This window comes from Nomascus leucogenys, chromosome 8 (assembly GCF_006542625.1).
Source record: "Nomascus leucogenys isolate Asia chromosome 8, Asia_NLE_v1, whole genome shotgun sequence".
Taxonomy (NCBI): domain Eukaryota; kingdom Metazoa; phylum Chordata; class Mammalia; order Primates; family Hylobatidae; genus Nomascus; species Nomascus leucogenys.
The window spans coordinates 65,543,563-65,570,015 of NC_044388.1; positions in this window are offsets into that span (position 1 = coordinate 65,543,563).

Here is a 26,453-nt window from a genome sequence, read left to right on the forward strand (position 1 = left end):
TGTATCAGCATGACCTAGATGTGAGACCTGGAGTAAAAGGAGATCATTTTGGAGCTTTAAAATTTGACTGCCCCACTGGATTTTGGACGTGCATGGGCCTTGTAACCCCTTTGTTTTGGCCAATTCCTCCCATTTGGAATGACTGTATTTACCAAATACCTGTACTCCCATTGTATCTAGGAAGTAACTAGCTTGCTTTGGATTTTACAGGCTCATAGGCAGAAAGGACTTGGCTTGTCTCAGATGAGACTTTGGACTGTGGACTTTTGGGTTAATGATGAAATTAGTTGAGACTTTGGGGGACTATTGGGAAGGCATGATTGGTTATGAAATGTGAGGACATGAGATTTGGAATTGGGGGTTGAATGATATGGTTTGGCTGTATCTCCACCCAAATATTATCTTGAATTGTACTCCTGTAATTCCCAAGTGTTGTGGGAGGGACCCAGTGGGAGATAATTTGAATCATGGGGGCAGTTTCCCCCATACTGTTCTTATGGTAGTGAATATACCTCATGAGATCTGATGGTTTTATCAGGGGTTTCTGCTTTTGCATCTTCCTCATTTTCTCTTGCTGTCACCACATAAGAAGTGCCTTTTGCCTCCCGCCATGATTCTGAGGCCTCCCCAGCCATGTGGAACTGTAAGTCCAATTAAACCTCTTTTTCTTCACTGTCTCAGGTATGTCTTTATCAGCAGTGTGAAAACAGACTAACACATCCATCATGTGTCACAGTTTCTTTATCCACTCCTTGATTGATGGGCATTTGGGTTGGTTCCACATTTTTGCAATTGTGAATTGTGCTGCTATAAACATGAGTGTGCAAGTATCTTTTTCGTGTAATGACTTCTTTTCCTCAGCATAGATACCCAGGAGTGGGATTGCTGGATCAAATAGTAGATCTACTTTTAGTTTTTTAAGGAATCTCTGCACTATTTTCCACAGTGGTTGTACTAGTTTACATTCCCACCAGCAGTAGAGAACTGTTCCCTGTTCACCGTATCTATGCCAACATCTATTTTTTTTTATTTTTTGATTATGGCCATTCTTGCAGGAGTAAGGTGGTATTGCATTGTGGTTTTGATTTGCATTTCCTTGATCATTAGTGATATTGAGCATTTTTTTATGTTTGTTGGCCATTTGTATATCTTCTTTTCAGAATTGTCTATTCACGTCCTTAACCCACTTTTTGATGACATTGTTTGCTTTTTTCTTGTGGATTTGTCTAAGTTCATTGTAGATCCTGGATATTAGTCCTTTGTCAGATGTATAGATTGTGAAGATTTTCTCCCATTCTGTAGGTTGTCTGTTTACTCCACTGACTTTTCCTTTTGCCATGCAAAAGTTCTTCAGTTTAATTAAGTCCCAGCTATTTGTCTTTGTTATTGTTGCATTTGCTTTTGGGTTCTTGGTCATAAAATCCTTGCCTAAGCCAATGTCTAGAAGGGTTTTTCCGATGTTATCTTTCAGAATTTTTACAGTTTCAGGTCTTACATTTAAGTCCTTAATCCATCTTGAGTTGATTTTTGTATAAGGTGAGAGATGAGGATCCAGTTTCATTCTCTTACATGTGGCTTGACAATGATCCCAGCACCATTTGTTGAATAGGGTGTCCTTCCCCCATTTTATGTTTTTGTTTGCTTTGTCAAAGATCAGTTGGCTGTAAGTATTTGGGTTTATTTCTGGGTTCTCTATTCTGTTCCATTGGTCTATGTCCCATTTTTGTACCAGTACCATGCTGTTTCAGTGACTATGGCCTTATAGTATAGTTTGAAATCCTGTAATATGATGCTTCCAGATTTGTTCTTTTTGCTTAGTCTTGCTGTGGCTATGCAGGCTCTTTTTTTGGTTCCATGTGAATTTTAGGGTTGTTTCTTCTAGTTCTGAGAATGATGGTGATATTTTGATGAGAATTGCATTAAATTTGTAGATTGCTTTTGGCAGTATGGTCATTTTCACAATATTGATTCTACCAATCCATCACCATGGGATGTGTTTCCATTTGTTTGTGTCATCTATGATTTCTTTGAGCAGTGTTTTGTAGTTTTTTCCTTGTAGAGGTCTTTCACCTCTTTGGTTAGATATATTCCTAAGTATTTTATATATTTTTTGCAGCTATTATAAAAGGGGTTGAGTTCTTGATTTGATTCTCAATCTGGGCACTGTTGGTGTAGAGGAGAGCTACTGATTTGTGTACATTAATTTTTTGTCTGGAAACTTTGCTGAATTGTTTTATCAGTTCTAGGAGTTTTTTGGAGGAGTCTTTTGGGTTTTCTAGGCGTGCAATCATATGATCAGCAAACAGCAACAGTTTGACTTCCTCTTTACCAATTTGGATGCCCTTTATTTTTTTCTCTTGTCTGATTGCTCTGGCTAGGACTTCCAGTACTATGTTGAAAAGAAGTGGTGAAGGTGGGAGAGTGGGCATCTTGTCTTGTTCCAGTTCTCAGAGGGAATGCTTTCAACTTTTCTCCATTTAGCATTATGCTGGCTGTGGGTTTGTCATAGATGGCTTTTATTACATTGAAGTATGTCCCTTTTATGCCAATTTTGCTGAGAGTTTTAATCCTAAAAGGACGCTGGATTTTGTCAAATGCATTTGGAGCTATTGAGATGATCATGTGATTTTTTTAATTCTGTTTATGTAGTGTATCACATTTATTGACTTGCATAAGTTAAACCTTCCCTGCATCCCTAGTATGAAACCCACTTGGTAATGACAGATTATCTTTTTGATGATATGTTGTTGGATTTGGTTAGCTAGTATTTTGTTAAGGATTTTTGCATGTATGTTCATCTGGGATATTGGTCTGTAGGTCTGTAGTTTTATTTTTTTGTTATGTCCTGGGTTTGGTATTAGGGTGATATTGGAAGCCCTAAACTCAAATGTGATGATATTTGGAGGTGGGGCCTTTGGGAAATGATTAGGTCATTAAGATGGAGGCCCTCATGCATCTGATTAGTGCCTTTATAAGAAGAGACACAAGATTCTGGGAAGATGGCCAAATAGGAACAGCTTCAGTCTACAGCTCCCACCTAGACCAATGCAGAAGGTGGGTGATTTCTGCATTTCCACCTGAGACCAGGAGACTCCCTTGGGTGCCTACACCACCAGGGCCCTGGGTTTCAAGCACAAAACTGGGCAGCCATTTGAGCAGACACTGAGCAAGCTGCAGGAGTTTTTGGGTTGGTTGGTTTGTTTGTTTGTTTTCCCACACTCTGGTGGTTCCTGGAACCCCAGCGAGACAGAACTGTTCACTCTCCTGAAAGGAGGCTGAAGCCAGGGAGCCAAGTGGTCTTGCTCAATGGGTCCCACCCCCACAGAGCCCAGAAAGCTAAGATCTACTGGCTGGAAATTCTTGCTGCCAGCACAGAATCTGAAGTCGACTTGGGACAGTCGAGCTTGGTGGGATGGGCACCTGCCATTACTGAGGCTTGAGTAAGTGGTTTTCCCTTCACAGTGTAAACAAAGCCACCAGGAAGGTCAGACTGGGTGTGGAATCTACTGCAGCGCAGCAAAGCCGCTGTAGCCAGACTCCCTCTCTAGATTCCTCCTCTCTGGGCAGGGTATCTCTGAAAGAAAGGCAGCAGCCCCAGTCAGTGGCTTATAGATAAAACTCCCAACTCCCTGGGACAGAGCACCTGGGAGAAGGGGTGACTGTGGGCGCAGCTTCAACAGACTTAAACATTCCTTCCTGCCAGCTCTGAAGAGAGCAGCAGATCTCTCAGCACGGCGCTTGAGCTCTGCTAAGGGACAGACGGCCTCCTCAAGTGGGTCCCTGACCCCTGTGCCTCCTGACTGGGAGACACCCCAGCAGGGGTCGACAGACACCTCATACAGCAGAGCTCTGGCTGGCATCTATCTGGCAGGTGCCCCCTGGGTCAAAGCTTCCAGAGGAAGGAGCAGGCAGCAATCTTTGCTGTTCTGTAGCCTCTGCTGCGGATACCCAGGCAAACAGAGTCTGGAGTGGACCTCCAGCAAACTCCAGCAGACCTGCAGAAGAGGGGCCTGACTGTTAGAAGGAAAACTAATGAATACAAAGCAATAACATTAACATCAACAAAAAGGACATCCATGCAAAAACCCAGCCCAAAGGTCCTCAGCATCAAAGATCAAAGGTAGATAAATCCATGAAGATGAGGAAAAATCAGCACAAAAATGCTGAAAATTCCAAAAGCCAGAATGCCTCTTCTCCTCCAAAGGATCACAACTCCTCAGCAACAAAGGAACAAAACTGGATGGAGAATGAGTTTGACAAATTGACAGAAGTAGGCTTCAGAAGGTAGGTAATAACAAACTCCTCTGAGCTAAAGGAGCATGTTCTAAGTCAATGCAAGGAAGCTAAGAACCTTGATAAAAAGTTACAGAAACTGCTAACTAGAATAACCAGTTTAGAGAAGAACATAAATGACCTGATAGAGCTGAAAACATAGCATGAGAACTTCGTGAAGCATATACAAGTATCAATAGCCAAATTGATCAAGTAGAAGAAAGGATATCAGAGATTGAAGATCAACTTAGTGAAATAAAGCACGAAGACAGGATTCAAGAAAAAAGAATGAAAAGAAATGAACAAAGCTTCCAAGAAATATGGGACTATGTGAAAAGACCAAACCTATGATTGATTGGTGTACCTGAAAGTGACAGGGAGAATGGAACCAAGTTGGAAAACACACTTCAGGATATTATCCAGGAGAACTTCCCCAGTCTAGCAAGGCAGGCCAACATTCAGATTCAGGAAATACAGAGAATGCCACAAAGATACTCCTCGAGAAGAGCAACTCCAAGACACATAATTGTCAGATTCACCAAAGTTGAAATGAAGGAAAAAATGTTAAGGGCAGCCAGAGAGAAAGGTCAGGTTACCCACAAAGGGAAGCCCATCAGATTAACAGTGGATCTCTCTGAAGAAACTCAACAAGCCAGAAGAGAATGGGGGCCAATATTCAACATTCTTAAAGAAAAGAATTTTCAACCCAGAATTTCATTTCCAGCCAAACTAAGCTTCATAAGTGAAGGAGAAATAAAATCCTTTACAGACAAGCAAATGCTGAGGGATTTTGTCACCACCAGGCTGGTCTTCCAAGAGCTCCTGAAGGAAGCACTAAATATGGAAAGGAAAAACTGCTACCAGTCACTGCAAAAACATACCAAAATATAAAGACCAATGACACTGCAAAGAAACTACATCAACTAATGTGCAAAATAACCAGCTAGCATCATGATGATAGGATCAAATTTACACATAACAATATTAACCTTAAATGTAAATGGGCTAAATGCCCCCAATTAAAAGACACAGACTGGCAAATTGGATAAAGGGTCAAGACCCATCAGTGTGCTGTATTCAGGAGACCCATCTCACGTGCAAAGATGCACATAGGCTCAAAATAAGGGAATGGAGGAATATTTATCAAGCAAATGGAAAGCAAAAAAAAGTAGGAGTTGCAATCCTAGTTTCTGGTAAAATAGACTTTAGATCAACAAAGATCAAAAAAGACAAAGAAGGGCATTACATAATGGTAAAGGGATCCATGCAACAAGAAGAGCTAACTATCCTAAATACACATGCACCCAATATAGGAGCAGCCAGATTCATAAAGCAAGCTCTTTGAGACCTACAAAGAGACTAGACTCCCACACAATAATTGTGGGAGACTTTAACACCCCACTGTCAATATTAGACAGATCAATGAGACAGAAGATTGACAAGGATATTCAGGACTTGAACCCAGCTCTGGACCAAGTGGACCTAATAGACATCTACAGAACTCTCCACCCCAAATCAACAGAATATACATTCTTCACAGCACCACATAGCAAGCACTTATTCTAAAATTGACCATAATTGGAAATAAAACACTCCTCAGCAAATGTAAAGGAATGGAAATCATAACAAACAGTCTCTCAGACCACAGTGCAATTAAATTAGAACTCAGAATTAAGAAACTCACTCAAGCCGGGCATGATGGCTCACGCCTGGAATCCTAGCACTTTGGGAGGCTAAGGCAGGTGGATCACGAGGTCAAGAGATCAAGACCATCCTGGCCAATATGGTGAAACCCTGTCTCTACTAAAAATACAAAAAAAAAAAATTAGCTGGGCATGGTGGCACATGCCTGTAGTCACAGCTACTCAGGAGGCTGAGGCAGGAGAATTGCTTGAACCTAGGAGGCTGAGGTTGCAGTGAGTCGTGATCATGCCATTGCTCTCCGGCCTGGAGACAGAGTGAGATTCTGTCTAAAAAAAAAAAAAAAAAAGAAAAAAGAAAAGAAAGAGAAACTCACTCAACACCGCACAACTACATGGAACCTGAACAACCTGCTCCTGAATGGGTAAATAACGAAATTAAGGTAGAAATAAGTAAGTTCTTTGAAACCAATGAGAATAAAGACACAATGTACCAGAATCTCTGGGACACAGCTAAAGCAGTGTTTAGAGGGAAATTTATAGCACTAAATTCCCACAGGAGAAAGTGGGAAATATCTAAAATCGACACCTTAACATCACAATTAAAAGAACTAGAGAAGCAAGAGCAAACAAATTCAAAAGCTAGCAGAAGACAAGAAATAACTAAGATCAGAACAGAACTGAAGGAGACAGAGACGCAAAAAATCCTTCAAAAAAAATCAATGAATCCAGGAGCTGGTTTTTTTAAAAGATTAACAAAACAGATAGTCCACTAGCCAGACTAATAAAGAAGAAAAGAGAGAAGAACCAAATAGACACAATAAAAAAATGATAAAGGTGATATCACCACTGATCCCACAGAAATACAAACTACCATCAGAGAATATTATAAACACCTCTACACAAATAAACCAGAAAATTTAGAAGAAATGAATAAATTCCTGGACACATATGCTTTCCCAAGACTGAACCAGAAGAAGTTGAATCCCTGAATAGACCAGTAACAAGTTCTGAAATTGAGGCAGTGATTAATAGCCTACCAATTAAAAAAAGCCCAGGTCCAGATGGATTCACAGCCGAATTCTAGCAGAGGTACAAAGAGGAGCTGGTACCATTCCTTCTGAAACTATTCCAATAAATAGAAAAAAAGGGATTCCTCCCTAACTCATTTTATGGGGCCAGCATCATCCTGATACCAAAACCTGGCAGAGACACAACAAAAAAAGAAAATTTCAAGCCAATATCCCTGATGAACATTGATATGAAAATCCTCAATAAAATACTGGCAAACCAAATCCAGCAGCACATAAAAAAGCTTATCCATCACAATCAAGTTGGCTTCATCCCTGGGATGCAAGGCTGGTTCAACATACACAAATTAATAAACGTAATCCATCACATAAACAGACCAATGACAAAAACCACATGATAATCTCAATAGATGCAGAAAAGGCCTTCAATAAAATTCAACACCCCTTCATGCTAAAAGCACTCAATAAACTAGGTATTGATGGAACATACCTCAAAATCATAAGAGTTATTTATGACAAACCCACAGCCAATATCATACTGAATGGGCAAAGGTGGAAGCATTCCCTTTGAAAACCGGCACAAGACAAGGATGTTCTCTCTCACCACTCCTATTCCACATAGTACTGGAAGTTCTGGCCAGGGCAATCAGGCAAGAGAAAGAAATAAAGGGTATTAAAATAGGAAGAGAGAAGTCAAATTGCCTCTGTTTGCAGAAGACATGATTGTATATTTAGAAAACCCCATTGTCTTAGCCCAAAAACTCCTTAAGCTGATAAGAAACTTCAGCAAACTCTCAGGATACAAAATCATGTGCAAAAATCACAAGCATTCCTATACACCAATAATAGACAAACAGCCAAATCATGAGTGAACTCCCATTCACAATTGCTACCAAGAGAATAGAATATCTAGGAATACAACTTACAAGGGATGTGAAGGACCTCTTCAAGGAGACCTACAAACCACTGCTCAAGGAAATAAGAGAGGACACAAACAAATGGAAAAACATTCCATGCTCATGAATAGGAAGAATCAATATAATGAAAATAGCCATATGGCCCAAAGTAATTTATAGATTCAATGCTATTCCCATCAAGCTACCATTGACTTTCTTCGCAGAATTAGAAAAAACTACTTTCAATTTCATATGGAACCAAAAGAGAGCCCATATAGCTGAGACAATCCTAAGCAAAAGAAACAAAGCTGGAGGCATCATGCTACCTGACTTCAAACTATATTACAAGGATAGAGTAACAAAAACAGCATGGCACTGGTACAAAAACAGATATGTAGACCAATGGAACAGAACAGAGGCCTCAGAAATAACACCACACATCTACAACCATCTGATCTTTGACAAACCTAACAAAAACAAGCAATGGGGAAAGGATTCCCTATTTAATAAATGATGTTGGGAAAACTGGCTAGCCATATGCAGAAAACTGAAACTGGACCCCTTCCTTACACCTTATACAAAAATTAACTCAAGATGGATTAAAGACTTAAAGGTAAGACCTAAAACCATAAAAACCCTAGAAGAAAACCTAGGCAATACCATTCAGGAAATAGGCATGGCCAAAGACTTCATGACTAAAACACCAAAAGCAATTGCAACAAAAGCCAAAATTGACAAATGGGATCTAATTAAACTAAAGAGCTTCTGCACAGCAAAAGAGACTATCATCAGAGTGAACAGGCAACCTACAGAATGGGAGAAAATTTTTGCAATCTATCCATCTGACAAAAGTCTAATATCCTGAATCTACAAGGAACTTAAACAAATTTACAAGCAAAAAACAAACAATCCCATCAAAAAGTGGGTGAAGGATATGAACAGACACTTCTCAAAAGAAGACATTTATGCGACCAACAAACATATGAAAAAAAGCTCATCATCACTGGTCATTAGAGAAATGCAGATCAAAACTACAATGAGATACCATCTCATGCCAGTTAGGATGGTGATCATTAAAAAGTCAGGAAACAACAGATGCTGGAGAGGATGTAGAGAAATAGGAACACTTTTACACTGCCGTTGGGAGTGTAAATTAGTTCAACCATTGTGGAAGACAGTGTGGCGATTCCTCAAGGATCTAGAACCAGAAATACCATTTGACCCAGCAATCCCAGTACTGGGTATATACCCAAAGGATTATAAATCATTCTACTATAAAGATACATGCACACGTATGTTTATTGCAGTACTATTCACAATAGCAAAGACTTGGAACCAACCCAAATGCCCATTAGTGATAGACTAGATAGAGAAAATGTGGCACATATACACCATGGAAAACTATGCAGCCATAAAAAAGAATGAATTCACGTCCTTTGCAGTGACATGGATGAAGCTGGAAACCATCATTCTCAGCAAACTAACACAGGAACAGAAAACCAAACACCACATGTTCTTCCTCATAAGTGGGAGTTGAACAACAAGAACGTGTGGACACAGGGAGGGGAACATCACACACTGGGGCCTGTTGAGGGGTGGGGGGCAAGGGGAGGGATAGCATTAGGAGAAATACCTAATGTAGATGACGGGTTGATGGGTGCAGCAAACCGCCATGGCACATGCATACCTATGTAACAAACCTGCATGTTCTGCACATGTATCCTAGAACTTAAAGTATAACTTTAAAAAAAAAAAAGAAGAAGAAGAGACAAAAGACAGATGATCTCTCTCTGCCATGTGAGGATACATTGACAGGACAGCTGTCCACAAGCCACAAAGAGGTCTCTCACCAGGAACTAAATCAACTGGCACCTTGAGATTGGACTTCCAGATGCCAGAACTGTGGTAAATAAATATCTATTGTTCAACCCACCCACTTAGGTAGCAGCTAAGTTCCAGCACTTAGATAGCAACTCTATCTAAGACAATTAGCTTACCCAAGGTATCACAGCTACTGAATGGAAATAGTAGATTTAAATAAAGACAGTCTAACTGGAGACCTTACACTTAACCTCCAAGCTACAATACAATCCCCCAGTGCACCACTGGGATACTGTGCAACTGCTTGGCATTACCAAGCAAAGGAAGAGAGAGCAAAAGTCTCTCCCAGATAGAAATGTTGCAAGAGGTACTGTGCAGGAGGTGTCCACAGACGACAATTTCACTGGAGTACCAGCAAGGGTAAGGAAGCCACCTTGACTATCTAGAGACCCCAACAGTGATTCCAGAGCCTACTGTGGAGGCCATGGCTGGAGAGAGTTGAGCAACAGAAGAAAGGATAATGATGGTGTGACGAGAGATGAGGAAGTGCAGCAGCAAGGATGGATGCAAAGTGCGGTAACAATGTAGGAAGGGTTGCAATGCAGGGCAGTACCTTAGAGATTCTGGACTCATTTCTTTTCATTGAAATAAAATTTCCTGGCAACAAATTATCCCAGTTTCTAAGGTCTTTTGTCTATGCTGAAATGCAGTGAACCACAATGAGGATGTTCTCAAAATTGGTAAGGTACTGGCACAAGCTGGGAAATCTTTTGCTTACTTAAATTTTCATGATGAGGTTGATCAGGGTGTGTTTGTAAATCCTTGGCACATTCACGAAGGCATGTCCTGAGTCTTCCTCTTCCAAACACTGTTTACTCCATTGGCAGATATTAATATTGAAACATATTTGGGTGGAGGTTCTGGGAAAATAGATGAAGAACAGCCTCTGCCCTCAAGGGGCTCGCAGTCTAGGGAACACTCAGAAACTTACATGATCAATGGCAATACAGTGACCCTGAAAATAAGGACAAAAGGTGCCAAAAAAAGAAAAAAATCACTGACAGGAAAAGCCTGACTATTCAAGAAAGTTTCAGGGAGAAAGTGTCATGGCTGACTTTTGCAAGACAAATAAGAGTCGGCCAGTTGGAGAAGGATAAAGGATGGATGTTTGCGGCAGAGGAGACGGCTGGACGAAGATGGGGATGCATAAAAGAGCATGCTGAATTCAAGCACTTATAAAGTGAAGATCCTATTCTGAAGATCCTGTATTGCTCATTTTCTTTTATTCGCACTTAGGGATAGTTAGTAACAGATCAGTGGTAGGTGATGGGGAGAAGAGTAAATTGGTAACATTCTACGCATGTTCCCTGCATTATAAAATACTCCCCTTCAGTTGAAAAATACAATGTAAAACTCTGGATCTATCTATAACTGTCTCCCAAATTGCTTTTTATCTTCTGAGTCACTGCAGGGGTTTCGTGCACCTCCTTTGTACCCATGAAACCCAACCCCTTCCTAGGATGGCAATAGCACCAGCTCCAAGTCTCTTATTTCCTGCCAGTGGCGAATTTCTCCCTAATCTGATTACTACTTTGTTATTAGACTCTATTTTCATATTACCCTTTTTAGCATATAGATGGAATTTTTAGTTTTTTCTAAATGCTTCAGATAATCTTTATCCCTTTAAACACCCTTTAAATGCTTTTTCAATGAATGTTACTCATTACCATGAGATTCGTTCCCCTCTGGTTCTTTTCAAAGGGCAGAGCATTGAGGAGATAACAGATTTTGACAAGTTATTAAAGAAGCGTTAAGTCCACAGATTTCATTGTATTTTCTCGCACAGAGTCTGGAGTAATATTTTATATTTATTTTGTTACATGGGGCCTTATCATATAATCCCCCCACCTGCCACCACCACCAAAGGAACCTACTATGTGGGAGTTCCTGTGACAATATGTGGCTTGCGAGTTGCCTGAAAGAGATCAGAGAGTATCTTAGAAACAAAGTAGAATTTGTCTCTCTCTGATCACGATAACCAGAAATGGAAAAGAACACTGAACCAAAAATAGTAGCACCATTTACTCTGACAGAATAGGAAACTAGCAGCTTCTGCTTGTGAGTTTTAGGATCTCAAGCAAGCAACACCTCTGTGACTCCTTTTACTCATCTGTCAAACAGAAAGGATGATATAGATGCAAATGTATTTCCCTAAACAGAATCCAGAATTAGTACAATTTTCAGTCCAATTTGTACAGCTCTGCATTTTACCAAAAGAAAGGACTAAAATAGTGGAGTAGTCCACCAGCCAAATGGTGAGCAGAGATTGCCACGGGCTTTAATAAAATTCTATTTATAGTCAGAATTCTGGAGCCATATTCACCATTGTCTGTTAGATAAAATGAATACCTGATTATTGTATACACCATTTACAGTGTAGCTTTAATAGAACATTCTAACACAGAAATGAGCAATCTTTAAGCGTTAGATGTTATGTGGGAAGGTAGAAAAATCACATACTTTGGAGTCCAAAAATGTGGTTCCTACTCTCTGCTTGGTTTCTTTGTGAGTCTCACACCCACCATAGCCTAAGTCATTAGTTCCCAAATTTTGTCACATAGGTATCCCTCTCGGCAAAAAGGAGCAAACAGGTCGCTTGCCCGGGAATTTGGGGGAGATCCTGGAACCACCTCTTGTCATCAGAACATCCCCCATTGAAAATATTCTGATTTACTGTAAAAATCTATTTGACCTTTGTGGTCAAATCCCTTTTATATGTATTCTTGGTTTCTAAATAAAAATGTTTAAAATTCATTATTGTCATCTAAAATTTTTTAAAGTTGTTCAGAGCTGTCCCTCACGTAGCCTCCATTTCCTCACCTCCCTTCACTTTTAAAATTATTTCTGGCCAAGCATAGTGGCTCACACCTGTAATCCCAGCACTTTGGGAGGCTGAGGAGGAGGATCACTTGAGGCTGAGTTCAAAACCAGCCTGGGCAACAGAGTAAGACCCCATCTCTACAAAAACATTAACAATTAGCCGAGTGTGGTGGTGCACACCAATAATCCCAGCTACAAGGGAGTCTGAGGCAGGATCACTTGAGCCCAAGAGTTTGAGTCTGCAGTGAGCTGTGATGGTACCACTGCACTCCAGTCTGGGCAACAGTGAGACCCTGCCTCAAACAAACACAACAACAACAACAAAAATATATATATACTTATATATGTATACATATGTATACACACATTTGTATTTTAAAAATCCATGTATATATTTTTTAAAATTCAAATATTACTACAAAGTATTTATTGAAAATCTAGTCCCCTTACTTACTCTCGAAGTCCAAGTCTGCTGACCAAGGGCAAATACTTTCCATTTTTTTAGCTTTTTCTTTGGATATTTATGGTCATATTTTAAAATAATATTCTTGGACTTCAGGGAACTGAACACACAGTATGTAATCTTCTGCACATTGAATTTTTTGTTCAATGTTATATGTGTAAGAGGCAGCCATGTGGTTCATTTACTTTAATTACATGTTGTGTTGTTGTGTAACATTTGGTTCAATAATTATACCACAATTTACATATCAATTCTCTTGCAATTGGTCACTTGAACTCTTTCTATGTTTTTGCTATTATAAGCAATTTACTATGAACATTCTTATACATGTCTCCAAGGAATACAGGCAAGATTTTCTTTCCATCCTGAGATGTAGAATAGCAGGATCACCAATATACACATTATCAACTTGTGTGTTTCACTTTCTTAATAAAACAGAAATTCTTTCTTTAAAATTTTATTTTTAAATTTTTAATTACTATGGGTACATAATAGTTGTATATATTTATGGGGTACATGTGATATTTTCATACAGGCATACAACATGGAAGGATCAAATCAGAGTAATTGGGGTATCTATCTCCTCAAACATTTTCCATTTCTTTGTGTTAGGAACATTCCAATTTTACTCTTTTAGTTATTTTTAAATATACATGTTATTATTATTATTATTTTGAGACAGGGTCTCACTCTGTCACCCAGGCTGGAGTGCAGTAGTGTGATCTCAGCTCACTGCAACCTCCACCTCCTGGGCTCAAGTGATTCTCCTGCCTTGGCCTCCCAAGTAGCTGGGACTACAGGTGCGTGCCACCATGCCCAGCTAATTTTTGCAGTTTTTGTAGAAATGAGGTTTCCCCATGTTGGCCAGGCTGGTCTCGAACTCCTGACCTCAAGTGATCCACCCACCTCGGCCTCCCAAAGTGCTGGGATCACAGGCATGAGTCACCGCACCCAGCCAAATTATTGTTAACTATAGTCGCCCTATTGTGCTACTGAATAGAAACCAAAATTCTTAATATAAAAGTAGGCAAATTCATCAGTCTTAGCTTTATGATTTGTCCTTTTCTTATGTATTCAGAAGTTGTTTCTTACTCTAAAATCGTGAAAACATTCTTCCATTTATTTGTAAATAAGTCCTGAATCCACCTGTGATTTATTTTAAGTACTGTGTGTCTATTTCCCCTTCGAACCCTCTCATCTGGCTCCCAATTCCACCACATAACTGAAAGTGCTCTTGGGAAGGTAACCAATGGCCTCCACATTGCTTTATTCAATTCTCCTTTCCAGGCTTTATCTTAGATAATCACTCAGCAATTTTGACACAGACGACTCCTCCTCCTTTGTGAAAGGTCTTCTGTTCTTAGCTTCCATGAAACCACATTCTCCTCGTTTTTCTTTTACACATCAGGCAGCTCCTTCACTTTTGCATGTCTCCACTCCCTTCATGACCTCCCAGGTTCAAGCAGTTCTCCTGCCTCAGTCTCCCGAGTAGCTGGCCCTCTCTTCTTCTCTTTCTATGCTGTTTTTCCAGGCAATCTCGTCTGTTCTAAGGGCTTTATGCTGATGATCCTTAACATTGAATCTCTAGCCTATACCTTCCTCCTGAGCTCCAGACTTATAACCCCTTATGGATGTCTCTTGGCATCCAAAATTATTATGCCTAAAACTGAGCCCTTGATCTGACTTTCCCAATTCCATAAATGTCACCCACATCCACCCTGACATATACTAAATATCTGGTGAAGTCTTCCTTGACATCTCCCTCAGTATCCAGCACAATAGTGAGTCTTACTGAGTCTCACTAAAAGGCATCTGAAATCTGTACACCTCTCTCTATGCTCACTACCAAGCATTCATTATCACTCGATGACTCCTAGTCATTCTCCCTGCTTTAACTCTTGTTCCCTCCAATTTTTTTCCCAGATGAAAGCCAGAATGATCTAAAAAAAATATAATTGGATCCATGTCAATCATCTATATAAAATCCTTCAAAACTTATTATTGCATTTAGGATAAAAATCCCAAATCCTTTATGTGACCTAGAGGATACCTTGCATCAAATGATACCAGCCTCTTTATATATAATCCAGTATACCATAAGGTCAACTTACAATACCCTTTCCCCATTTTTTTTGTTTGTTTGTGTCTCTCTTCCCTCAAGATTCACATTAAGTGTCCTCCCCTCTGTTATATGATCTCGTAGTAACTTGACTTTCCTTTATATCATCTAATATGATTTGTGATTAGATGTTTGTCTGAAAATTAACTTATTTTCTGTATCCCCACTAGATCCTGACTTCCTGGGGGCAAGAACCATGTCTGCATTATTATTATTATTATTTCTCCCATACACCCTGGGCCTAGCACAGTGCCTAGCCATGTTAGGAACCCAATAAGCCCTGTTAAACGCCAAGGGCACGTGGAGAAGGCAATGCCCCTCTCTTCTCTGAGAAGACTCATAATCTCACAGAGTTCCTAGCAGCTGAGACTCAGAGTCTTGGGGTTGCATTCCTGTTTCCAGGAAGATGATGCTGGGGAATTCACTCCTCATGACTTCATCTTCATTTTTTTTTTTTTTTTTTCTGAGACAGAGTCTTGCTCTGTCACCCAGGCTGGAGTGCAGTGGTGAGATCTCAGTTCACTGCAGCCTCTGCCTCCCGGGTTCAAGCAATTCTCCTGCCTCAACCTCCCAAGTAGCTGGGATTACAGGCACGTGCCACCACACCCTGCTAATTTTTGTATTTTTGTAGAGACGGAGTTTCACCATGTTGGCCAGGCTAGTCTTGAACTCCTGACCTCAGGTGATCCGCCCACCTCAGCCTCCCAAAGTGCTGGGATTACAGGTGTGAGCCACCACATCCCCTGCCTGGGCTTCATCTTCCTCATCCGGAAGCTTCCCCGTTCCCTGCTCCTGTTTACGTCCCCTGCCCCATAGTTCCCACTACACTCCCTTTTGGGGCTAGGATTTCTTTCTAAGAGAGAAGACAGCAGAAGGGGATAAATTTTCCCCACAGAAGCCTGCCTGACTGTACAGGCTGTGTACACTGATTATTATTGTTACTTTAAATCGGAAATGTAATTAGTGTATTAGTACTTAATTGTATAGTAGTCTATTAGTAGCACAAAATCCATTCACCTAAGATTATTCTTGTGGGTGATTTGGACACAATAAAGTCAAGCTTATTACTATTTCATCATCGCTGTGGTATTATTGCCCCCTGGTGGCTATGCTAATTACTTAGCCCTCACCGACTGGGAGCTATTGCTCTTCAAACAGCAGCCAGGATGTTCCCGGAGGATTGTGGTACTTGCTTCCCTCCAAACAAACCTAGAGACAATCCGGGCGTGGTGGCTCACGCCTGTAATCCCAACACTTTGGAAGGCCAAGGCAGGCGGATCACTTGAGGTCAGGAGTTCGAGACCAACCTGGCCAACATGATGAAACCCTGTCTCTACTCAAAATGCAACAATTAGCTGGGGCGCACACCTGTAATCCCGGTTACTCAGGAGGCTGAGGCAAGGGAATTACTTGAACCGGGAGGGGGAGATTGCAGTGAGCCAAGATCGTGCCACTGTACTCCAACCTGGGTGACAGAGTGAGGCTCTGTTTCAAGAAGAAGAAGAAAAAAACAAAAACTAGAGACAAAAAGGGCATGAGAGCATTTTTTTTTTTATGAAAGTCTCTATGTCAACCCCACCCACATCTTTGTCTTTAGGGTGACCCACTCCAACCCTTTATTGCCCTTCCCCTAGACTTTTCTGTCTCTTCTTAGGCATCACTCAGCCTGGCAACAACTAGAGTCATGAAGCCATGTGGTCTCCAAGAACAACAGTTGGCGACCCCCAGTTTAGAGAACACCTGCAGTTCAACCTGATAGGCAGCATTTCCATGGCCTTAGGCTTTCAGGCAGCAAAAAAGTTTCAAATGTGTAAAATCATAGAAGCACTGCCAGTCATCAGCCAGGTGAAGTTACCTATGATAATTACTGTGCACTCTTAGGAAGTGTCACCTGTGCACTTTGGTTTAATGTTTCCAAATGCATACTCACTCTTCAAATCAGAAACTTATCCACAAGACACAATTCAGCCAGTCACAATCGTATAGCCTGGTTCTAGCCTTTAAGATGAAATAGGAGAAAGGTGGATATGGGGAATTTTGTGTCTAATCGACAGAAAATGCTTTGGCCGAGTTGAAAATATATATATAGCAGTTTTTGCTATATGTTCTTTCCAACAGAGAGAAGCATTTCCAAAAAGCCAGAGGTAGTAGCTTTTATCCAAAAAGGAAGCAATTCAGTTAAATGGTTGTTCACAAAGCAGAACCCAGGGTTCCTTGCTGCCTGCATTCCCATTTTTTTCTCTCTAGCACTGAATTAAGAATCAGACAGCAACTGGCTCTGATTCTTGATCCCTTCGTTACTAGCTGTGTAAGGCAAGTTACTCAAGGATTTCTGAGCCTCCAGATCTTCCCTTTATGTCCATAAAATGGGTATAATAATACCTACCTCATATGTTTGTTGTAAAGAACTTATGCCAGGCACATATTAACCATTCAAGAGGCAGTAGCTGTCATCATTAACATAATTATTCTTATAGTTATTCAAGACCTTATGATTGATCTCAAGGAAGAAAATAACAAAAAGCCTGTCAAAGCTCATTGTTTGCATCGGAGAACAATATTTAGTTACTTAGAAGAGATTGTGAGTAACAGCTGACCAATGATATCCTTCCCCTGCCCTCCTTTTCTGTCTCTCTGTGGCAGGTGGAATTCTCAAATGGAACCTAAAATTCCAGGCCCCTGGTATACGACCCTGGATAATCCCTTTTCCTTGGATGTGGGTAGAGCCTGTGATTATGATGGAATGTCACACTCATGAACAGGTTACACTGTATGGTAAAGGGGAAGGCATTCTGCAGATATAATTAGGGTTTCACATCAGTTGATTTTTGAGTTCATCAAAGGAGATATTATCCTGGGTAGGCCTGACCAAATCAGGTGAGCCCTTAATTTTTATTTTATTTATTTATTTATTTATTTATTTATTTATTTTTGAGACAGAGTCTAGCTCTGTTGCCCAAGCTGGAGTGCAGTGGTGTGATCTCGGCTCACTGCAACCTCCACCCTCCACGTTCAAGCAATTCTTTTGCCTCAGCCTCCCAGGTAGCTGGGACTACAGGCACACGCCACCACACCCAGCTAATTTTTTATACTTTAGTAGAGACAGAGTTTCACCATGGTGCCCAGGCTGGTCTCAGACTCCTGAGCTCAGGCAATCTGCCTGCTTCAGCCTCCCAAAGTGCTAAGATTACAGGTGTGAGCCACTGCACCCGGCCTGAGCCCTTTAAAGGAGGCTCTAGAGGTTGGAGACAGGAGAAGCAGAGCTCTCTCTTGCTGGCCTTGAAGAAGCAAGTTGCTGTGAGTTCCACAGCTGCAAGGAAATGAATTCTACCCATAATCACATGAGCTTGGAAAAGGATCTCAAGTCCCAGATGAGACCCCAGCCAACACCTTGATTGCAGCTCATGAGGCCCTGAACAGAAGACCCAACTAAGTCATGCCTCGACTCCTGACCATGAAACTGTGAAAAAAATAAGTATGTATTGTTTTAAGCCACTGAATTTGTGGAAATTTGTTATGCAGGTATAGAAAACGAATACACTGCAATACCTCGAAAAATATTAACATGGTACTCACTGGTGTTTAATTTCCCAAAGAACTAGGAAAAGAGCCCAGATGCCAAGACTCTTATCCCAGTATTTGATTGCTTCTTTGACTTGTGGGTTATTTATACAATATTTTTAGTTTCCAAACAGTTGGGAGCTTATCCAGAGATCATGTTATTGGTTTTTACATTATACTTCCAGTATGTTTCCATTTCTCCCCTCCTGGCCTCTGTGCTATCATTGTCATCACATATTGTACATTCACATATGTCATGAACTCCACACTGTATTGTTATTATTGTTCTTTAAACAATGAATTCTCTTTAAAGAAAATTAAGAAATAAGAAAAACTCATATTTACACATGTAGTTGCCATTTCCAGTGCTTTTCATTCCTTTGTATAAATCCATAGTTCCATTTGGTATTTTCCTTCCACTTGAAGGACTTAACATTTCTTATATATGGGTCTGCTGGTGATGAGTTCTTTCAGCTTTTGTATGCCTAAAAACGTATTCATTTAGCCTTTGTTTTGAAGAGATATCTTCACAGGGTATAAAAGTATAGGTTGCCATATTTTTCTTTCGATATTTTACAATGCTTAGTACTTTAAAGTACCTTGGCACATAGCATGTTTTATTTCTCTGTCTGCTTTTAAGATTTTTCTTTTTATCACTGGTTTTGAGAAATTTGATAAAGATGTTCCTTGATACAGTTTTTTTTTTTTAATGTTTCTTGTGCCAAGGGTTCCTTGGGTATCTTGGATTTGTGGGTTTATCATTTTCATCAAATTTGGCATTTGATGCCCATTATTTTTTCAAAACTTTTTCTGTTTCCACCTCCCGCCCCCACCACCTTCTCTTCTCTCCTTTGAGGACTCCAATTACATGCATATTCATTTGTGTGACGTTTTTCTTCAGTTTACTTACACTGTGTTCATTTTTGTTCTTAGTCTTTTTTCTCTGTATGTTTGATTTCGGATAGTTTCTCTTGCTATGCCTTCAAGTTCATTAATCTTTTCTTATGCAAAGTCTAACTGATCATTAATTCTACTCAGTGTATTTATTTAAATACACTCTATTTAATATTTCCTGTAGCTCTTTGAACATATGGAATACAGTAATAATAAGTTTTAATGCCCTCATCTGCTAATTTGAACATCAGCTCTGGGTCGATTTTGATCAGTATATTTTTCTCCTAATTGCAGGTCACATTTTCCTGCTTCTTTTGCATGCCTGCTAAGTTTTGTATTAGATGTCCGACATTATCAGTTTTACCTTATGGGTGCCACATAGTTTTGTGTTCCTATAAATATTCCTGAACGTTGTTTTGAGAGGCAGTTCCATTAGTTCAGTCCTTGCTTTTGCAATGTGTTAGGTGGGACCATAGCAATGTTTAGTGTAGGGCTAATTTTTCCCCACTAGCAAGGCCAAACCTGTCTGAGTACTCTAATCTATGTCTCATGAGTTTTCTGGTCTGGTTGGTAAGAACAAGCACTGTGAGAGCTCTGAGTATTATTGACTCTAGGCCTTTCTGTAGTTATTTCCCCAGCCTCAGGCAGCCTTCTCATATGCATGTATTGACCAGTCCTCTGTGGAATACTCAAGGGGATCCTCTGCAGCTCTCCGGAATTCTCCCTCTTTCTCCTATCAGCTACTTTGCCCTGCAAACTCTAGACACTTTTTCCTCCCTTGATTCTCAGCTCCTTCTCCTCAATTCAGGCAATCCACAGGGCTCCGCTGGGGTTTCCTCTCCCTGCACTACCATCTATAAACGTCTTCAAGGTAGTTAGCTGGGGTTAATCATAGAGCTCACCCTCTCAGCTTTCCATCTCTCAGGGATCATTGTCCTTCATCACCTGATGTCCAATGTCTTGACAACCATTGTTTTATATATTTTGGATTTTTTATTATTATTTTTTCCTTGAGAGGGTAAATCTAGTCTTTGTTACTCTATCTTGACTGGAAGCAGAAGTCTATCTGAACCACGTTGCATCAGAAGAAAGGGCAGAAGGTGAGAGTGATCATTCTACTGAATTTCTAGAAGCTGTCTAGATATATGATAATCATACAATTGAGATAGTTTTTCTGTTTTACTCCCCGTTTCTTTTTACATAATAGACTGAGAAAAGGGGACAGGTCAGATGCATCTATTTTTCTCTTGCAGGAATTTATAAATATTTTTAAACTTGTTTTCCTAACAGAATGAGAAATAAAAGAATTCTAAAATTATTGGTGAATTTAACTCAAAGCAAGCTAAAAGTCTAAGAAGGTAACAAGCTGAATTTTTCCTTCTAGTAGTTTGAGGTGATACCACATCTGCTCTGAACCATTGAAAGTACAATCTTACTACATTATGTAGAATCCTTTGAAATTAAGATTCTCCCTGCTAGGCGAACATCCTTGCTAAGATCACTGCAAATACCTATCACTGTTGTCCGTTTCGCATTTATCTGGTAAATATTCAGTCTAATTAATAGTTCAGTTGGGATTAACTCTAAAGGGGAACAAGAAGAAACTCAGCAGGAAAGGTTTAGGCCCTCCCATTATTGATAATTCTTCAATTACTCCTTTTAAGTTTTCAGAGACTGTGCTAAAAAGGACTGATGATGCTGTTAGCTATAAAACCTGTCAGGGGAGAAGAATGTTCCCTGCTGCAGTGTTTGCTGAAGTTACATCAATGTCTGAGCAACATCCCCATCACTAAGAACACCACCTGGTTGTAAAGTAAACTATATTTGGAAAAAAAAAAAATGAAGGCATTTTGTCATGCAATACGGTATCATCCTCTGCTGAGTGCCAGAGAAATTCTACAAATGGAATAAGAACTAGCAGGATCTGGCCGGGCGTGGTAGCTCACGCCTGTAATCACAGCACTTTGGGAGGCCAGGGCGGGTGGATCACGAGGTCAGGAGATTGAGACCACCCTGGCTAACACGGTGAAACCCCGTCTCTACTAAAAATACAAAAAAATTAGCTGGGCGTGGTGGCGGGCGCCTGTAGTCCCAGCTACTCAGGAGGCTGAGGCAGGAGAATGGCGTGAACCCGGGAGGTGGAGCTTGCAGTGAGCCACGATCGCGCCATTGCACTCCAGCCTGGGCAACAGAGTGAGACTCCGTCTCAAAAAAAAAAAAAAAGAAAGAAAGAACTAGCAGGATCTGTGCAGTCGTGGTAGACTTAGGGACAACAGGAGCAACCCATATCCTAGGCTTGTACCTTGATACATTATCCCCTTTTTGACTCTCTTGTACCTCATACAATCAATATATTAACATGTGACCTCCTCAAGGACAAAAACTAGATGGTACTATTTAATACTTCTTTTGGGGTCCCACCCAGTCCTAACAGCAATGATGCTGACATTGGCTACCTCTCTGACCTTGTCCCTCCATCTTCCAAACCCCCATGCAGCCACACTGGCCTTTATGTAGTCCCTCACATGTGCCAAATATGCTTCTGCCACAGGGCTCTTTCACTTGCTGTTCCCTCTGCTTGGAGCATTCCACTCACTTACATCTGTAACAGTCTTTCTTCTCTGCTTTTCTTGACGCTCCACCCTAAAATCACACCACCCCTCCAGTACTTTCCATCCTTTTCCAACCTTTATTTTCTGCCCAGCTCTTTTTACCACCTCACATGATATATATTCACTTATGTGTTTATTCTGTTGACCCTTAAACAATAAGGCACTTGAAGGCAGGGGTTTTATTTTGATCTTCCTGTCTCCCCAGCACCTGAGACAGCAGCTGGTGCACAGTAGGGGCTCAATAAATACTTGCTGAATGAATAAATAAGCAAGCATGCAGAACAAATTGTGAGCTAAACACATGTGTGTGCATCATAAGGAAACTGGCTTGGTTAGATGGAAGTAGCGAATGATGGTTGGTTATAAAGTTAAAATTTAACGCAGCACGTGATTGGAGACACTATTGGAGTTTGTTTGTATGGGGTCAGCTGAGATGCGGAGTAGCAATCTAGGAAGGAAATGAAGGATTCATGGGAAAATTGAGGCTGGTTGAGTCTGAGACCCTCCCTCAAGAAAGGCTTAGTACGAAGATCCTCAACCATGAATCCTGCAAAACATTCCTCAGCAGGCTGATGTACAGTTGTCCCTCGATCTCCCCAGGTTCCGGGACCCTGAAGACACCAAAATCCATGGATGCTCAAGTCCTTTATATAAACTGACATATCATTTGCATATAAACTACACACATCCTCCCATATGCCTTAAATCCTCTCTAGATTATTTACAATACCTAATACAATGTAAATGTTATATAAGTACTTGTTATACTGTATTGTTTTTAATTAGCATTATTTTTTATTGTTGTATTCTTATTTTATAAATTTTCAACCTGTGGTGGCTGAATCTGTGGATGCGGAACCTGCAGCCACCAGATACCCAGATACCGAGGGCCAACTGTATACCCTGTGGAGTGTGAAACAGCATAACCTTTTTTTGACCGACACTCTTACTTAATATTAGCACCTGGAAGTGTGGTGGCAAAGTAGGTAACCACATTTAAAAACTGACCTGAGCAGTAGTTGCACAGGACCATTTAAAAACTGAGCTAGAGTTTTCCACTGGCACATTCCCCTTCCAAAATGGCACCAACTTTGTTATTTTATTTTTTTAAGAATAAATGGCATTTTCATATTCACAGTGCATCAGTCTCGCCGTGGCTCCTCTACTCCCTTAATGGTTGTCATTATGAGGATTCCATGTGCCGACTCACAGCTGAAGGTGGGCCAACAGGAGGGCCCAGCTGAGCACTTAATAGGTGCACAACACACGTTTCAGAAATTAAAAGTGGCAGAGCCACTTCTGCAAGCAATGACGCTGGTGCCACCTGGTGTGAGGATGAAGCCCCTTCAGGCAAAGGAAGGTTGAAGAATGGAATTTCTCTTTACCAGTGGAGGCTGGTCCCCAGCACACTCATCTGTTTGGGAAAGGTGTCCCAAACCTTTCTCAATCCATCTCTCTCTCTCTCTCTCTCTCCCTCCCCTGCCCCCCCTGCCCCTTCCTTGCTTCCCCACCCCACTCCCACCCTACTAGGCTTGTACCTGAGTTTCACAGTCCTTGCAGAGAGAATTGGTGGCAGCCTCCCTGTGAGAATCTCCTGGTGAGACTCAGCAGACTTTCTAGGGGAGAAGAGCTGTAATTTTCCTCCAAGTAATTTTGACTATCAGGCCCTCACTGCAGCTTGTTCTGAAAAAGAATAGAGAACAGGCAGCTCTCTGTAGCTGCTATAATTGCAGAGCCAAATGAGAGAAGACAGAGGGAAGGAGGGTGTGAGCAAAAGAAGCGAGAATCATGGGACTTATGCAAACCCCATCCGTGCTCAGGAGGGAGCTTCCCTAGAGGAACAGTGGGGACAGCCACTGTGACAACGGTAATCCTTGAGTCTAGTTGGTGATATATGCCACACAGTACTTGCACATTTTTCTGATTTTCTTTTTTTTGTTACTTTTTATTTTTATTTCGAGACAGGGTCTTACTCTGTCACCCAGGCTGGAGTATAGGCTACAGTGCAGTGGTGCAATCTCAGCTCACTGCAGCCTCAACCTCCCAGGGTCAGGTGATTCTCCCACCTCAGCTGACCAGGTGGCTGGGACTATATGCCACCACACCCAGCTAATTTTTTGTATTTTTTGTAGAGACAGTGTTTCGCCATGTTGCCCAGGCTGGTCTCAAACTCCTGGGCTCAGTTAATCTGCCTCAGCCTCCCAAAGTGCTGTGATGGCAGGCATGAGCCACCACACCCAGCCCTGATTTTCCTAAAGCTTTGTGTCTTGATATATCAGTTGAATTATTTTGGTCTAAAAATGAGATGTAATCAAACTTGTGGTTTAAAAAAAAAAATCCTGTTTAAAACCAGATTATCTGGCCAGGCGCGGTGGCTCACGCCTGTAATCCCAGCACTTTGGGAGGCCGAGGCGGGTGGATCACAAGGTCAGGAGATTGAGACCATTCTGGCTAACACAGCAAAACCCCGTCTCTACTAACAAATACAAAAAATTAGCTGGGCATGGTAGTGGGTGCCTGTAGTCCCAGCTGCTCGGGAGGCTGAGGCAGGAGAATGGCATAAACCCAGGAGGCGGAGCTTGCAGTGAGCCGAGATTGTGCCACTGCACTTCAGCCTGGGCGAGAGCGAGACTCCATCTCAAAAAAAAAAAAAAAAAAAAAAAAAAAAAAAACAGATTATTTGACAAAAAACTTTTTCTTCACTTGCAGTAAAGCTAATTTGATAAATTTGTGAATTTCAGCCAGAATTTATAATTTTATCTACTTTACAATAAAAAATACATCTACCCTAAATGTCAAATTTGTAAATCATCTCAATTGCCATATATTGCATAATTGTTGTGCAGGAATATTGTGAAGGAAGCACTTTTCAGGGCTTTTTTTTTTCTAATTTAATTTTGCCAATAACCCTAGAAAGAAGATAGGTATTATTACTAGCTTCTTTCTTTTTTTTTGATACAGAGTGTCACTCTGTTGCCCAGGCTAGAGTGCAGTGGCGCAATCTCAGCTCACTGCAGCCTCTGCCTCCCAGGTTCAAGCAATTCTCCTGCCTCAGCCTCCCAAGCAGCTGGGACTATAGACACGTGCCACCATGCCCGGTTGATTTTTTGTATTTAGAGTAGAGACGGGGTTTCACCGTGTTGGCCAGGGTGGTCTCGAACTCCTGACTTCAGGTGATCTGCCTGCCTCAGCCTCCCAAAGTGCTGGAATTACAGCCGTGAGCCACTGTGCCTGGCCTACTATCTCCTTTCTTAAAGAAGAGTAAACTAGGACTTAGGAAAGTGAAATAACGTCCCAAGGTCAAAGTTGAAACCAGGTCAGTCTCCCTTGGAAGCCCAAGTTCTTCTCTGCTCTGCTCTCTAGAATGTGTCAGTCATCCCTGCGCATGTGAATAACCTAAGGTACTTGTTGAAAACACAGATTTCGAGGCACCAGTACTGCAGGTTCCAATCTAGCACCCTTGTCCTTGTTGCTGGGAATATGCATTGATGACAAGCAGCAGAGCCTATTCTAAAACAGATGCTGTAGTGCCTCGCTTTGAGAACCAGAGCTCCAGGAACTATTAAACATCCAGCACCTCCTAGTCCAGCCCCCAGAGATTAAATGGCTTCCTCAAGGCTGCTCCATGACAGAACAGGGCTGGGATCAGAAGGGACCCAGCCGGCCCAGCATTCTTTCCACCACATTCCAGCGGAGAAAAAATTCAAGTTTCTGAGAGAGCTTTGTTCTTCCCCTCATTTTTTCAGTTCTTCAAGCAGCCAAACTCCCCTGGAGCATCAAACAATATGTTCGAGGCCAGCACAGAAAAATCACACCACTAATTCGAAAAGTCTCAGTGCTTTGTGCCCACGTACTGCCAAAATTGGAAGCAGTGAAAATCATTTAAATATTACTTTTCTTTAATTGTGAGAATATCAGTGTGTGAAAATTGCCATGTGTAACCTTAAGAGTTGTTACAGCTTTCTAAAAAGCAAGCTTGCCTTTTCCAACTGCCATTCAGCAAGTATTGTTTCTCATTTTACACATCCCCATTAAACTCTCAGCACAGTGTTAGACCTATACAATATCTAAATGCAGTTCAGAACTGCTTCTTAACATAGATGTAAATGGAAGTCTTATAATTCTATGAGATTATTATAGCTAAATTTACTGTTACACTGCCGTTCTCTGAGTTATTACCCTGAGATTGGTGTTTTACTCTCTGTATTTACCCAGTTTGTGTTGAATGAGCAAACATCAAGATTGCTGGCTTAATGCCAAAGTT